This window comes from Artemia franciscana, chromosome 13 (assembly GCF_032884065.1).
Source record: "Artemia franciscana chromosome 13, ASM3288406v1, whole genome shotgun sequence".
In the NCBI taxonomy this organism is placed as follows: Eukaryota; Metazoa; Arthropoda; class Branchiopoda; order Anostraca; family Artemiidae; genus Artemia; species Artemia franciscana.
In genome coordinates this window covers 11,013,137-11,028,582 of record NC_088875.1, presented here as the reverse complement: position 1 = coordinate 11,028,582, position 15,446 = coordinate 11,013,137, and the positions used below count along the sequence as shown (strand labels likewise).

The window sequence follows — 15,446 nt, the reverse complement described above, 5'->3', positions numbered from 1 at the left end:
GCTTCTGGGGTTGTATAACTTGGTTATGAAAGAAAAAAAGTAGCCTGATCCTTGGAAGAAGATATCTGTAGTTATCCCCCTATTTAAGAAAGGTGATGCAAGTTTGTGCGAGAATTACCGACCAATCAGCTTTGGAAACTGCCTTGGAAAAATTTTGGACAAAATCTTAAACAAAAGGCTGGAATTATGGCTGGATGAGAGGCAAATTCTGAGAGAAGAGCAAGCCAGTTTTCGTAAAGGATACTCACCATCTGATCAAATGTTTGTTCTAAATGCATTGATTAGTAAGTATTGCAAGGGAAATGGAAAGTTGTACGTGGCTTTTCTTGATTTAAGTAGAGCATTTGACAATGTTGACTGTATAATTTTGTTTAGACCGCTTTTAGGAACAGAAATTCTGTCACCCTTTTTAAGGGTTCTTCTCTCGATGTATTGTTTGACCAGAAATGCGGTAAAGATAGCAGGAAGCAGTATATCTAGAGTTTTTTTTAATGTAAAAGGTGTAAAACAGGGTAGTACCCTATCACAGAAACTTTTTGCTATTTTTATAAATGATCTTGCCGAATACCTTGAAAAAAGGTGGGCGCCAGTTGTACACCTTGGAAATAAAGTATTATCATTATTATTATTTGCCGATGATATTGCCTTGTTCGCCAGATCCAATTCGGAGCTACAAACTCTGTTAGATTTAACAGCTGAATATTTAGAGGGAAAAAAATTGGAAATTAACACAAAAAAGACAGAGGTGATGATTTTCTGCCGTAGACAATCAACAGGAATTAAAGATGAAGAAAGTTTTAATTTGAATGGTGAAGCTGTGAAGGTTGTGTCTCAGGCAATATATTAAGGATTCCATCTAACATCGAACGGAAGATGGAGCAATCATATTTTGAAGATGGCAAATCGAGAAAAACAGCAATGGCAACACTGTTCAGGAACAGTAACTTGACGGGAACTGACGGGAGGTGATAATTGACGGGAGGTGACTTAAAGATGCATAAAAACGTGTTCAAATCAAAAATAAGGCCAATCCTCCACTATGGAGGGGAAGTATGGGACCTAGAAGTGGCAAATTCATTAGAAACTCTACAGCTACAATATTATAAACAAATGCTAGGTCTGCACGCCACAACTTACACACTTTTCATCAAGGGAGATTTGGGACTTTTCTCCATGAGAAAACATAGACAGACCCAATTAATTAAGTTTTGGCTGAAAATACTGCTATGTCCCTCCTCAAGACTCATCAGAGCAGCATATGATGAATTACTTACCCTGGGACAAAAATCGTCATGGCCCTTCCATGTCAAAAAACTACTGGACAGCACAGGTCTATTGTATGCATGGAATGGAGGAGAGGGCCCAATCTCAGATCAAAAAGCCTTTCTGTCAGAGATCCAAACACGACTGGAAGACCAAGAAATTCAGAAATGGTGGAATGACCTTAGCCAGTCGGAAAGCTTAAGTTCTTACTATAAGGTGAAAGAAAATTATGGTGAAGAGCTATATTTTAAATTAGGGATTACAAAAGAATCCCTGAGGTCTTGGATGCAGGTGCAAGCAAACTGTCTCCCTCTTCACAGTATTTGGAAAAATAGGTGTCACCCAAAAATGCAGTATACTTGCCCAATTTGTGGTGATCTTGATGGGCTAGACCATTTTCTTTTCAGGTGTCAGGGGCTAAATGAGCTAAGAGGGAGCTTTCTTGGGGTGGGCGGTCGGGAGCCCCTTCTTGGAACTTTGAAGTTGACATCGAAAACAAATATAGTAGCAGTGGCAAATTTTGTCTGGAAGGGTCTTGTTATTTGAAAGTCGATTGTTACAAAATTTAGTTTGTTTGTTGTTATATATGTATGTATACGACCTGAAAAATGGCTTTAAATACAGTCATTCATTCATTCATATATGAATGAATGACTGTATATATATAATATAATATATATATATATATATATATATATATATATATATATATATATATATAAATATATATATACATAAACCTAGAAACAAGTGCATTAATTAAGCAAAACTACTATGGAATTGTTATTATTGTCAGTTTGGTTCATCAGGCTAAAGAGGTTACACAATTATTTGTCAAGCATTCTTACATTAAAAATAGCTTATGTTTCTCAAAATGTTGAAGGTGAAAATTGTACAAGTTTAGTGGAGTTTAGAACCTATAGTAGGAGTACAGAATATTTTTCTGACTCCTTATCCTAGGCTTGTTATAAAAATTTGGATAAGTATTAAAATAAAAGTATCACTAAGTGAGAATTTACCCTAAATACATTCCTGGTTACAGCTTTAAGCTTGAAGTTATAAGCCAGAGCAGTGTCAAAGGGATACAAGCTCAATTGGTCCAATTTCTTTTTCATTAAAGGGGGATGGAACATGGGATATATCTTTTACATGACAAGGCATATGTAGCAATGGGGTGATGCCACAAATTGATTAAAATTTTCTATAATAATAAAAAAAACCAAAGAGTTGCATTATAGCAGAAGGTAAAGTTGAAGTTAAGAGGCTTCTTTCCATCTTGGAAAGAAGCTGAGTCTTGTACATAAGACTTTCATTACTAATGTAGGGACAAGGTGAACATACTACTCAATGTCTTTTTTAATGCTATTTCTAAATTGACTAATCATTTCACTTGCAAATGCACCCCCCTCCCCAGGTGATCCTATATATTGCCTTAATAATTACATGTATTATTAATATTTATTAAAAACCCATCTTTGTACAAAAAGAAAATGACAGCACTACAAAGAGAAAAAAACAAAGAAAAACAAAAGCAAAATGTCACTATACAAGTAAGATAATGCAACTAGAGTCAAAGAATTTGGCTCCAAGCATGTCTTCAAAATCAAAAAAAAATTTTTTTATTTTGTTGTTTTTATGAGTTTAGCAACAGCACTAGTCAAAATCAAAAGAAAATTTTTTGATTTTGTTGTTTTTATGAGTTTAGCAACAGCACTAGTAGGATCTACAATGCACATACTATTGATTAGCTTTGAATTGCATGTCCAAATTGGATATCTCAGGAGATATTTTGTGAAACAGAAGAAAGTGGAGAAGATTTTCAAATTATCAGCATTAGTAAGAATCTTCCAGAAGGGTACAAGTACAGATGTGGGAAAGAGCAATAGTGTTGTGCAGCATTACAAGATAATATTAATTGAAATGAAGCAGAGAGCTTAGCAGAGACTATGGAAGCATATGAAGCTGATATGCAGCACTTGATGCATTCTGTTAGCAGAGTCCTCTACAAAAGTCTAGATCAACCACAATCTACACCAAACAATTTGTTTTTATCACTGGAGCACCACAAGGATAGAAAATCCTTATATTGCTCCAAGCTGTGATTTAAGGTAATGACAAGTTTATGAAATGGTATTTCCAATAGAAATACTAAGATAAACAATTTGGTCAGATGGGCAAATCTTTGAATTCCAAAGGATAATTTCATGAGGAACTGGGCCTTTTTAGTTAAAAAGGACCATGTTGGACTTTTTAGCATCAAATTCAAGACCAGATTTTAAGTATTCTGCATGCAGTTTTTAGAAAGTATATGCTGTTTTGTATCTACTGACACTTTGTTTTCTTTATGAATGGGTACCTTGACCTACTAAAACTGTTAGACCTATATCCTATCTTATTTCAAAAGTTATTCTGATATTTTTGATACTGACTAATATTTAAAAATGATTTATGAATTTGGATGGCAAGGGGAGTAAAGAAGAAAATTTGATTAATGGAAAAATGCTGCATATTATAAAGTAAGAATCTTGCTGCTCAATTGTTTGTTTTTAGTTCTGTACAAACCTTCATCCTAGTGCTTTATATAAGACCATCAGGGAGTGAAGAGGCATTTGAGAATGAAATTATTATTATATTTGAAAATAGGAAAATGATATTTCAATAGTGTGTTCATCTTTTCCCTATAATAATAATAATTTATTTATAACCCACATCACATCAAGTTATGGCACTTGTGGAGTAACAAAAAAAAAATGAAATACACTGCAAGTAAAATACACTACAAATAGAAAAAAACACTATACTACAATGAGATTAACTGAACAGACAGACCAAAGGATGATGAGGCAATAAACAATAAAAAGCTGATTCTGACAACCTTCCATGCAGGAGGGCCAACTTTGCACTTCTATCAGGGACATCAAACTTACAAATTATCTTCCCATTGCTATACCAAGGGGGGAGATAAAGTAAAAATTACAATATCTGAAATAAAAAGTCCAAATCTGATTAACATCTTTTTTTTAGAAGGGGATAAAGACCAGAAAGATAAAGGACAGAATGTAGCATATAGTCTACCAAGTGCACATCTATTATACTTCCCTCAATTAGCAACTATATTCATTTGTTTAGGAGCATTATTGCCTATGTTGTGACTCAGCCTAAATGACATGACTTTATGTCAGTAATAGAATCCAGTAAGTATTTAACCCATGCCTCATAATGGAAGGCTATTTGTAAATTAAGCAAATAATACATTTGGAAAGAATATAAAAGGATTAATCATGTGGTATGTTTGCCTTGTACCTAGCAAAGTAGGAAGAAATTATATATTTACTAACCTGATTTACAAAATTTCCTCTATAGCCTAGTAGACATATGCCTAGGCTACTTATGGATATAAATGAATAGCCTATTAAATTTAGATTCAGGATGCAGAACATAGCCTATCTGTTATAGTACCAAGACACAGGTTCTTTATCCATTGACATACTGTAGAACCAGTTTCTTTTGTTAGTTTCTTTTAGCTTAGCATGAGACAAACAAAATTAAGTGACAAAATAGACAAGATAGGCTATATATAATTTGGGATGTATTATGAAAAAAATAGCCAAGTATCTCAGAAGCAACAACTTGGTTAGGTTAAGCTAGGTTACATTAATATTAAATTTGTGAGCAGAGTAATTATTGTTTTCAGAAAGAGCATAAAGAAGGCATTGTGTGGTATGTTCACTTTATTTGCAGGTCATTTATGTGAACTGCTCAATATTTATCAACAATTTTCTTTGTATAAAAATATACAGTAGTCTACTACACTCTGATAGATCTTAATACTAACATTTATAATCAAGCATGTACTGAATAGCTAGGCTAATGAGTAGGATTAATAGGCATAGTTACAAGCTGATAAATACAGCCCATTTCCTAAATTGAACTTATAATTTGTAATACACAGCTTAATCTTCCGTATCTTCGTAATTTACCGCATTTCTTACGTCCTAATCAAAAGTTATTTTTCAGATGTATAGCATCATTAGACTTAAGGTTCAATTTCTTTCTAGCCTAACTAAAGTAAAACATAGTATTATATACTTCTTCTACATGACATAATAGTAAGTGCATCACCTGAAGAAGAGAAATTTTCACTTTATCTTCTTTTTCCTGATCTGAGCTGAGAGATTCTCTTGACAGCAATCTTCCTTTCCCTATTTCAATGTGTTATTATTTTGAAAACATTGCTTTAAGATTTAAACTGCCATCTGAGGCAATATTCTAGCGAAATTCCATAGGTGGGAATAAAACACTACGAACTTCTTGTCAAGAATTCAGGTTCTATTTGTACAAACAAGTTCTTACTATGGATTGGCCTTAGGAGAAATACGGGCGTCATTTGTTGGAAATTCAGAGGTAGGCTAAATTTTTGCATATATTTTCAAAATAAATCCAGAGGTTAAGTATTTCGTCCTTTTATGTGGTGATAACCCAATTTTCCTTAATTACATCATAACATCATGCCTGTGGGGGATTTCCTACTAGGTGGATAGTTCACGGTGAGAATTTTCCATGCAGAGGAAAGTTTTAGAGGAGATGAATTTTTCAGGAGAAATTTTACACATGGGGACTTTGCCAGAATTCCTATACAAAGTTTTTTTTTTGTCTTACTTTCTCTTTGCCAACTCAATTTTACATGTGGAAATATTAAGAGTAACCGTCCAGGGTGAAATTTCAACGGATTAAATTGTCTATAGAATGTTTCTATGGGGGTGGATCCTACTTTCAACTGAAAGTCAGGAGTAGTATTAAAACTGAAAACGGACATAAATTATTACGTATCTAAGGAGGCTTCTCCATTCTCAATGCCTCGGTCTTTATGCTAAAGTTTGACTTTTTGTCCCAAACTATTAAGAACAACTTCTGAAATGCAAGGAAAATTTAATCGGATTCGGAACAATAAGAAGCTTTTTAACAGTATTAAAAACTTTAGCGTGAAGATCAAGGTATTGAGGAAGAGGCAACACCCCCCATACATGATAATTTCTATTTGTTCTAGCTTCAATGTAGCTCTTTACTTTCAGTTTAAAAACTTGTTTCTTTCATATAATAGCAATTTCAATAGGGAAAACGCCACCAAGATGACCTCAGGTAAAAGGTGCCGTAAGAAAACCAGGGATAACTTTAGGAAAAAGTCAATTCGCAAATTAAAAATTCTTGCTTAATTATGCTTGGCATATGAGGCTAATAAAAGATAAGCAGAGAGGGAGGGGGAGGGAAAAAGATCGATAGAGAAAGAAAGGGAGAATGACGGATGTGGGAGAAATAAATTTGAGAAAATGAGAGGAAAACAAAGCAGGCCGAATAACAAAGGAGTATAGACACTAACCTAGTGACTAAAATCAGAATACAGAAAAGAAGACATATCTAGGGAAGGGGATACGAAGAAACCTCGCAAAGAAAAGCGTAATCTTTATCGTTAGGTCAACTGAATATAACAGCAATGTTGCCTAATTGGCCATTGGTAATTCCTCTTTTTGCACTTGAAATTGTTACCCTGAGTAGATATCCATATCATTTATTTAAGTGGAAAAAGAATCTGTGTAGCAAAAAGTAGTCAAGGACCTCCTGAATTAATTGGTTGCACATCTTGTGTTGCGGAGCAACACTTCTGCTTTCCCAGCCGCCTTTTTTCTATCAATATTCTGTAGCTTTGATGTGGTAACACATACAAACTCAACATTTTGGAGCTTTTGTTTTATGAATTTCTTACATGTTACCTGAAAAAATATCTTCGAAGCTAAAATATTTTTTCAGATAACATGTAAGAATCTTAGCTTCGAAGCTAATCTTTTAATAAAGCAAATAACTTTGAATGATGATAGAAATTTATGCTGTCTCGCCGAAAACCTAACCACAATTTTCCTATCTCTCATAAGGTTTTGGGAAATAATGCAGTGAATAGTGATTTCGGAACACAGAAGCTGCGATTGTTGTTTTTTCCAACATTTTCGATTTGATGTTTGCCACATTTTACATGTTTAATTCAATGAAAAGTAAACAAGAAGAAATACACTTCTATTTTCGAAAATATATACATTCAAGAGCTGTACACTCAGAAACAACTTCTAAGGTTGTCATCATGCATTAATTTACTTGAAATCGTAGAGGCAACTATTTTTCTTTTCCAATGTAGATAGACAGATATTGATCTTCTAAGAACTGAAGCTTACATTGGTTTTCAATAAGTAAAATTTCTTATGTGTCTTTTCCGTCTTGAACTTTGATTCCATAAATTCCCCATGCGTTGTCTAGCTACATTTTTACTAGGTTCAAAGCTTAACTTTCTGGAAATCAAATAACTCTCAATTGTAATAAAAATTCAAACTATCTCTTCAACGAACTTTGCAAAATTTCTGTATCTCTCATTTCTTTTGGAAATAATGCCGGAAATTCAGATTTCAAAACAAGAAATCAACGGTTATCGTGGGAGCTTACAGTTAAACAGATTCACAAGTAACTTTTGAAACTAAGGTGCCGACTGAAGTGGAAACCACCCGGTGCTACTGCAAAATCAAGAGAAGAGAATATTTGGAAACAGAAGTTCACTATTTTTGATTTTGACGTTTAATATGTTTTGATGTTTAATGCCACGATAAGTAAGCAAAAGGACGTGCAATTTCCATTATCTGAAAACAAACAGTATTCTAAGAAGTAAAAGATTATACAACAAGCCGTTTCATTGATGTTCATTAAACATAATAAATGCTACAGAGCTAATACAAATACAACACAGATACAGAGTAAAACGAAAACACTTATAAAGAAGAGAAAACAAGGATAATAACAGCCAGTGAAATACAGAATGCAGTGTCTACGCAAACTTGATGAATTAAAAATTCAGTCCACCTTGTTGAAAAATTAAAAGATCTTGTTGTAAAAAAAAAACAATTTTGGTCAGTTTTGATGCTATTTCTAGGTATATATTTTGTGATATTAGAAAATGTGAACTTGCTGTTCAAAGGAAACTAGAAAATACTATAACCAAATCAACGGCAAGACACTAGATATCGAAACTATTACGTCTGCCTTTGCAATAGTTGTTCCTTATATTTTCGATACAATAACCAATTTTTGACCTAAATTATGGGTCTTCAAGCGGGTACCAGCCTTTTGCCTTTTTTGGCCACTTTTTACATGGCATTTGTTGAAATCTCTACTTTAAAAACTTTTATTCCGAAACACCATTTCTGGGGTTCGTTTCTGGATGACGTTATTTCTGTATGGGATCATGGAGAGGCATCACTTAGCTCCTTCTTGTGACATCTGAACACTTTAGATTCTAATCTTTAGATAACTTTAGAGCTAGAAGATAATCCTAAACTACCTTTTCTAGACCTCTTAATTCTTAATAAGTCTTTCAGCTTTGAGTTCTCGATACATAGAAAATCCACACATAACGACTGATATTTGCTTTTTTCTTCCAGCCACTCTCCTTGCGTAAAAAGAGGAGTAGTTATATCTTCGGTGGATCATGTGCTACGAATATGCTAAGAAGCTTTAATCGTCCCAAAATTGAACTATCTAAAGGATATTTTGTTTTGCAATTGATATTCTATAAACTTGCTTGAATCGATTAAAGAAAAAAAGCTGAAACAGGCAGAAATGGATGCATCAACTCCAACACCCACAGCAGATAGCATCCCTTTGGTGAGTGACAAGAAAATTTTCACTATTCTACCCTGTATTCCTAAATTAAGTGATGAAACGGGAAGAATTTTAGGAAAATATACCCTTAATGTCACTTTTAAATTTTAAATGAAACACAGAGCTTTTTAACAGTGGCGAGGATAAAACCAGCCCTATTCTGGATAGTGGTGCTTATAGAATTTTCTGTTTTTGTGGCTGTTTCTATATTGGGAGGACTCAGCAAGTATTGGGGAGAGGTTAACGGAACACAGGTCCCCAACTGACAAAGCCATAGAGCTAAGCTAAATGCCTCAGACTTTTGATTCCGTCTTGACTCAACACGTCAATGACAATCCGAGCCAATTATTTTGTTTTGTGATACCTCCCCTATTGCCCCCATTTAAGGGTCTAATGCAATTTGTCAACGAGGCATTTAAAAATAAAAAAGACCTTTCCATTAAAGGGTCGCTCTTAATAGAGATACTAGTGAAACTTACCTAAGTCCAATGTATAATGAATTTACTAAATCCAATCGTTTTTATATCTGTGCAAAAAATCGTTCTTCGCAACCTGTATCTGTTAATACCATGCTTGGTACGTAATTAGCCTTTAAAAAGCATTGCATAAAGAAAAGTTTGAGATGCCATTCAATATAGTATTTTTATTCAGTTACCTTTTTACCGTTACATAGAAATGGTATTCTTCTTTAATGTCTAGTGTTTGTTTTAAGGTTAGGTTTTACATTGTCCTTCAGACTTTATTTTTATTTTACACTGAGGACAGTCGATCTTGATCGACCTCGAAGCGGAGATCTCGATCAAAATATTTGCATGGTTCTGTTCTATATTTTACTGTCTGCTTTAATCCTCTTTCTCTCTTCTTTACTATTTATTTCGTTTCATCGTGCTTAGCCAGTGTAGTCACAGAAATTTTTTACGGATACAGAATTTTTTTCAGAAGTTTTCTAATTACGTATAGGTCTTAAAAATGGTACCCTAAAATAATCAAAACGTATCTGCAAACTTGATGCGGGAGCACACACATATATTACCCGTGATATTTAGTTGCATGTTCTGTTCTACAATTGTGAACCACAGTTGAACCATGACCAATGCCCCATGGTTAAAGTTGCTGCATCATTCCAAGGGGTCTTGGTGCAGGAGGTCTAGTTTCAAATTGTAAATTACAACTGCAAATAATTTAACTACAAATAAATTAAAATCAATTGAAAATATAATAAGTGGAGCTTTTGTGCTTATAAAAGTTTATGTTTATAAAATACTATGCTTAAGTAGGCTACTGTGTGTACTTATTTATTCGTATTGGAATTATTGGGAAGTAAAAGAAAATTCAGAACTAGGAAAGACGATTTAAGGTTCTTTCTAAAGTTTTTAATGTTGTACTTTATCACTGAAAAATTATTATAGTTTGAAATTGTAAATATTTGAATGTAAATTCTTTTAACACGTCACTTTAGCAATTTGCTCCTAAAAGCCCAATAGCTTTGTCAATTCTTGTCTGTCCAAAACTTCCGCTCATACAGAGATGCCGAGCTCGGCAATGCCAGCCACTGCCTCGTTCCTGCAAGTTTCAGACTTCGACTGAGGGCCAACAAGATTAACTCCCTCATCTATTGTTTTTATTTCTTGGTTTTGGATTTTATCTGATTTGAAGTTATTATTGTTTTTATCTTTGTTTCTTAGCGTTGAAGACGCCTTGTTTTATAAAGGCGAAGAATCCGTTTCGCTTTAGTTTTGTCTTTTCCTTCTACTGATCGTAGTCCCAATTATTTTCTTCATATTGATATTTTTATCTCTCTTTGTTTTTTTAGCAACAGTTTTGTTGTGAACGTTGATTAGCCTTAATATTTTCTGTTGTAGTTGTATTGTTGCTGATCCTATGGCAAAAAAAAAAACACTCCTCGAAATACAGCTTTTTTTCAGCAAAGCGCATTTGACACTTTAGCTGTACTCCTGTTTGTGGTAATCTCTGTTCGTTTTACTTGCAAAGCCGTATCCAGGGGGAAGGGGAGGGGTTTGGACCCCCTTCCCCAAAATGTTTGTCTGACTCGTAAAAAAGCAACAAACATGAACATAAACAAATTTTTGACACGCTTTCTAGAGTTTTTTTTTTTTAAGCCCCCTCTATGAAAAAAGCAATCCCGGACACGTTCTTGTTTAATTGACCTTTAAATTTTAATTTTGTTTGTTTTAGAATTCGTTTTGGGTTTCTATTATTTATTTTGTTACTGTTTGATTTTTGATTCCATTTTTCCATCTATAGTAGTATCTGCTCTCTTTATGTATGAGCACCAGAGTACCAAGCTTCAATCGGTGAAAAGAAAGACAGTTTTTTGAAGAATTTTAATTTCATTTTAGCTTGTTTGGCAGGCCTATTTGCATATTGACACCGACAATTTATTCAACAAAACAAAGAAGAGGAAATATAATAAATGAAAAATTTGTCCCAATTCATTAAGAATGACCCCTGAGTCACAAAAGCCGAAGAATAAATAGTTGAAATTACTAAAAATACTTTAGCGTAAAGAGCGAGGTATTAGGAGGAGGTGAGCCCCTCATATGGGTAATAATTTCTGTTTGTTTTAATTTTAATGCTGCTCCTTACTTCCCGCTGAAAAAAACCTTTTCATATTTATGTTTTCATTGTTTTTTTTTAAATAATGCTAGCAAATCCTACGCTCCCTTCATGGAAATTTTCTTCCCCCATGACAAATTATTCGATGGAAAGTTCCTCCAGCATATCCCTCTCTTCTCAATCCCTCCCCCAACCAAAAAATCCTCCTGAAAACGCCTCTACACTTCCCAATAACCATTACTATATGTAAGCACTGGTCAAAGTTTGTAACTTGTTGCTCCTCCCACGGGGACTGTGGGGGATTAAGTCGTCCTCAAAGAAATAGTTATAAGGTTTTTCGACTACGTTGAATAAAATGGCTATCTTAGAATTTTAATCCGTTGACTTTGGGAAAATAATTAGCGTGGGAGGGGGCCTAGGTGCCCTCCAATTTTTTTGGTCACTTAAAAAGAGCACTAGAACTTTTCATTTCCGTTAGAATGAGCCCTCTCGCAACGTTCTAGTACAACTGGGTCGATACGATCACCCCTGGGAAAAAAACGCAAAAAAAACAAACAAACAAACAAACAAATAAACACGCATCCGTGATCTGCCTTCTGGCAAAAAAAATACAAAATTCCACATTTTTGTAGATATTGAAACTTTTACAGTAGGGTTCTCTGATACGCTGAATCTGATGGCGTGGTTTTAGTTAAGATTCTATGACTTTTAGGGGGTGTTTCCCCCTATTTTCTAAAATAACACAAATTTTCTCAGGCTCGTAACTTTTGATGGGTAAGACTAAACCTTATGAAACTTATATATTTAAAATAGAGCATTAAAATGCAATTCTTTTGATGTAGCTATTGGTATCAAAATTCTATCTTTTAGAGTTTTGGTTACTATTGAGCCGGGTCGCTCCTTACTACAGTTCGTTACCACGAACTGTTTGAAAGATCTGATGACATGAATTTAGGAACCTTCTACCTCCAAATTCATAGTATTGTCAACAAACTCTCAAAGGTACAACTAAGAGATTTATCCTTGCTTCCCAACAAGCTTGGCTGAGATCTGACAACCTTTTTTGGGTGGATATCGAGGTAAAAGTAATGCAGGGTCCCTCCCTTCTTCTCCACCATAAAGCTTGAACCTAGTCTAAGTTTCCAAAAGTCGTAACTGTCGTACTTGTCTCTCATAATATTTGCTTGATATTCCTACAGTTTGACTTAGTGCCCGAAACAATTTTTAGGTATATTTTCTGATTACGAGAGGTACAATTGAGTATGAATTTTCATATAGCGTGATCAGGATATATATTCTATCTTTCTTACACATTGATCGACATCTGACAGTTTCTTTTGCTTGATAAGTTTAGTTGATGACGAAAGCACAAGAATCCTCTTCCAGGCTACACAAAACCGGGTCAGACCCTGATGTCCAAAAGACCAAAAACAACTAGAAAACCACCCTAGCTTGGCAAGCTTGATCGAGATCCGATATTATCTTGTAGAAGGTGCTCTGGTTTAGCGATTCCTTATACGCCCCTTCCCTCCACTATAAAGGTCAGTATCCCTAAATGTATAACTAGGACATTATTCTCTGTTTTTCTTCAAGTTGGTTTGGATTTGACGAATTGTGGTGAAAATGCTAAAGACAAGAATTTGTAAAACTTGGTGAAAGAACTTATTCTTCTTCTCCCTCTGCCCATCTCCCTCCACTACCGGGGCCAGATTACATCCAGATAGGCTAAATGCATAACTAAGAAATTGGCATCTACTTTCTACCAAGTTTGGCTGGGAGCTGACAACCTTCTGTAATCATGCTTCATACCGTAAATCCTCTCCCACTTCTACAAGATAGATCGCAATTTAGTTACACCCGTCTAATACTGGCCCTAGGAACACAAAATTTTCAAAAAGAAGTCTATAAAAGTAAAAAATTTAACCAACAAACAAGAATGTCTGTATTCAGGACTCTTTGCTCCAAAAATTACTAGAATTGCCGTAAACCTCTTTGGAGATTTTCTTCTCAGTTGCATAATACCAAGCTGGAAATCAATTGCCATTTCTTATTATTACCAAGCAACAGATCACTGATCACGAGCATTTAAAAACAAAACAAAAAAACAACAAAGTTGTAATACAACTCCACAGCGCAATTATAGCCCAAAAATGCACTCTTCGACGTTTCATATCTCCACCCCCTTTGATAATTGTTTTTAACATTACGTGTAGCTCAGCTATCCACAAATAGGAAAAAGCTTTTAGACAAAAAAGGGTTCGTACTATGATAAGGTGGCTACGGTTCTAACTGCAATAATAGGATGCTTGGCCACATAAATTAAGCAAGAGGTCTGATGTGGTGTCGGTGGCTGTTTTCTGTCAGCACTTGAATTTACCACGAGCATTCAGAGGTTACTACCCATTTTCGTTCAGGCATTGAATGGTTTTAACAAAACCTGATGCACAGACGGAAAAGAAATACTTGTTGAAAATGTTTAAAATGATGTCTACTACATTAATGATTGTTATGTATTTAAACCAACTAAATTGTTTAATTTTTCAATTTGATTTCCAAGATGATGGTTTTTCTAATTGGTTAAAGTCTAATTATTCATTTCTTAAGTGTTGTGTCGAGTTCTTCTTTGGTTTAAAAACTCAATTTGTCTTTCCTAAGAAATCAGGACAAAAGTCAAACTTCAGTGCAAATAGTGAGGAAGAGACAGAATAATTTTTGTTCGTTTTTAGTTTCAATGTTGCTCCTTACTTTCAGTTGAAAAAACTTTTTTTTTTATTTAATTTCCGACTATTTTTCAAATCATGCCAGTAAATCCCCTTACCCCCGTGCAGCATTTCTCCTTGAAAACTCATCCTGAAACTTTCCTTCCCCTGGAAAATTCTCCACGTGGAAAATCTTCCAACCCTCTCCCCAAACAATTACCCTGAAAATTTCCGTATATTTCCCAGTAATAAATACTAGATGTAATCAATATGGCCAAATTCCGCAACCTACAGCCCATTCCCCAGAGACTATGGATGGTCGCAACACGCCAAAAGCATAGTTATTGGACCTTTCAACTGTGCTGAATTAAATGCTCATCTTTAAATTTTGATCAAATGTCTTTGGGAAAAAATTGGTGTGGGAGGGGAGCTAGTTGCCCTTCATTCTTTTGTTCACTGAAAAAGGGCACTAGAACATTATATTTCTATTCAACTGAGCTCTGTACCAGGCTTCTAGGACGATTGGTTCTATTCCATCACCTTTAGAAAAAAATAAATAAACACGCGTCCGCGTTCTTTTTTCTGCCAAAAGTTACAAAATAATTCATTTTTGTATATTGAAGCTTGAAACCTCTACAAAAGTATTCTATGGTATGCTGAATTTATTGGTGGGATTTGGGTGAAGATCCCTTGACTTTTGGCGGTGTTTACCCCATTTCCAAAAATTGGGAATATTTACCGAGGCTCGCATCTTTTGATGGGTATTACTAAACTTAATGAACTTTATATTTAGAGTCAGCATAAACAGCTGAGTATTTTAACGTATCTATTGTTATTAAAATTCCATTTTTATAGTTTTGATCATTATTGGGCCGAATCACTCCTTACTTAGGGTTTGTAACCACAAACTGTTTGGGAAGGCTTTGAATTTTTTTTTTTTTTTTTTTTTTTTTTTTTTTTTTTTTTTTTTTTAGGTACGTACGAACAGGATTGCTACCTGTAGCACATAAGTGTTATTTTAGCACTATTACAGTCATTTTCTTCCATTTTCAGTTTCCATGAAGTGTTATTTTAGCACTATTACAGTCAGTTTTTTTTACTATAGCCCAGAGAATCGCTGTCTAGTACGCAAATTCGGGCCATTGTAGCACTTTAGGGATTGACCATGATGGCAGTCCTGTATACGAAGGAGCAGAGGCGTACGCAGGATTT

General features: G+C 34.6%; 2 protein-coding genes across 2 annotated transcripts in view; both read right to left on the bottom strand.

Moving 5' to 3' along the window:
- Positions 1-5,504, bottom strand: part of LOC136034513 (protein salvador homolog 1-like) — a 29,626-nt gene extending 24,122 nt beyond the window's left edge. The window contains exon 1 of the mRNA XM_065715737.1: positions 5,386-5,504. The gene's annotated coding sequence lies outside the window, so the exon portion shown is untranslated. The remainder of the gene's footprint in view (positions 1-5,385) is intronic.
- Positions 1-15,446, bottom strand: part of LOC136034512 (serine/threonine-protein kinase RIO1-like) — a 119,974-nt gene that overhangs the window by 32,445 nt on the left and 72,083 nt on the right. The gene's annotated exons all lie outside the window — the stretch shown is intronic.